The following is a 1,879-nucleotide window of genomic DNA, read 5'->3' as shown; positions in this document are numbered from 1 at the left end:
ACCGGGTGACCCCAGCCACCACAATGCAGAGCCTCCAGGAAGCTGCAGCGACGAGCCCACAGGTCCGGCCGGCGACCCATGCCCCCCCAGGTAGATTCGGCCATGGACACCGAGCCCCAAGCCCCGAGCCCATACCACCCCCCAGCAGAGCCCCGACAGAGCCAGGGCACCCAGGTCCCGCCAGGCAGCAACCAGGGCGGACCGACGTGCACCCCACCACCCAGCCCAGACACAGAGAGCCATCAATGCACCGGCGGCAAGGGGGTCCCCCGCCAAAGGGGGGCACGACCAGGGGGAGTGGGCCCCACACCAAACGTGGGGCCCTAATTGATCCAAGAGAAGGGGGACCACCAAAAACCCAACCTGAGCAACCAACAGGCACACACAGCCGACCGCATGCACCATCTACCTGACAGCGACCACAGGCCGGCCCCAGCCCAAGGGGCAGAGCAGCAGGGAGCCGCAGCTGAGGAGGGCCAGCTCTCACATCAAGAGCTCCGCACCATAGGCCCGGAGACGCCCCAGCACGCCACCCATGCACCCCCACACACACACAGCACCCCCACCGCAAATGCCACACAGGAAGACCAGTCAGTGCCCCGATGAGGCGAAGCCACGCCCCCAACTGCCACCCTACACCACCAATGACCACATGTACACTACCATAGCCGACCCCCCGCCGAAAGCCGGCAGCCACCCCGGTCAAAGTGCCGGCCATCGCAACCAGGGACCTAGATTAAAAGAATCGGAACAGCCCAGGAGGAACCGAAGCACCGGCCTCATCACTGACCGCCACCAAGGCCCAAAGCCCACCCACAGCCCAGACCCCAACAATGCGCCCCCCCCTCCATCCCCGACCCCTAGTGTCACACGGAGAAAGGACGTGTTTGTGAAAGGGGAAAAAATAAAAATAAAAAAATAAATAAATCTATATATGCATAAATAAATTATGAACAGACCCACTTCCTCCTCCTCGCACTCGAATATGGTGTTGATGCATGTTGTTATACAGTGCGTTTAAAATGGGGGGATGAGGTGGCGACTGGCACAGACCCACCTCTTGCCCAGAGAGCAGGCGGCGTCCGTTCACCCCTCATCTCTGCCCAGAACCCTAAATGTCTACATGCTACATATGAGAGTGGGCACAGGTCCGGGGAGGTGGAAATGGTAGTACATCCCACCACCTAAGTGCGATCATGTGCCCACTCCAGATCCTATATATGCATGTGTCGTGAGAGTGTTATAAGTGAGTGTCTAGGTTGTATATTAAAATTAGGGCCCAGGACCCCACCAGCCACGGAGATGGATGATTCTCCCCGTAGCTCAGTAGTGCACCTAAACCCCAAAACCCTGTTTGAGTGGTGGTGTGGTGGAGTGGGCGGAGGAGGACGTCGGGATGGGGAGGTGAACTGAGGTGGCAATGCCCCCCCAGGGGACCAGCTCCCCCACTGACCCCAATAGGCACCCCCACTCTCTGAGATCCACCAGGGGACAGAGGCTCTAACAGAGATACCTAGGAGGAGGTGGCAGCCGCACCACCAGGGATCAAGGCCACGGACCGGCACATAGCCTCCGAGGACCAACCAGAACCAGCAACCCAGACCCATCCCGAAACCGTCCAGACGCCCCAACCCAATTCCCAGCCCAACACCCAGCCCCCCAACCAGAGAGGCCACCAAACCCCAACTGGGACAATCAGCCAGGAGTGCCCAAACAGTCAGAGATAGAGCACCACAGCGACCAAGAGTGCCCCCCCACCCCAAAAAAGCAAAAGACCAGTCCACCCATAACAACACCCAAAGTGAGAGCGCCCCATGCAAGTGAGGGCACACACCCAGCGAGCCCAGACTCCCCCGGTCCCACAGCACAGAGCCCCCCC

The 1,879-nt window shown here is 60.1% G+C and overlaps 1 protein-coding gene across 1 annotated transcript in view; it reads right to left on the bottom strand.

Moving 5' to 3' along the window:
• gpr158b (G protein-coupled receptor 158b) overlaps positions 1-1,879 on the bottom strand; it is a 496,707-nt gene that overhangs the window by 147,413 nt on the left and 347,415 nt on the right. The window lies entirely within an intron of this gene.

The sequence above is a fragment of the Nematolebias whitei genome, chromosome 9 (genome assembly GCF_014905685.2).
Source record: "Nematolebias whitei isolate Nwh7 chromosome 9, NemWhi1, whole genome shotgun sequence".
In the NCBI taxonomy this organism is placed as follows: Eukaryota; Metazoa; Chordata; class Actinopteri; order Cyprinodontiformes; family Rivulidae; genus Nematolebias; species Nematolebias whitei.
Note: the sequence above shows the minus strand (reverse complement) of the source record. Positions and strands in the feature narration are given on the sequence as shown.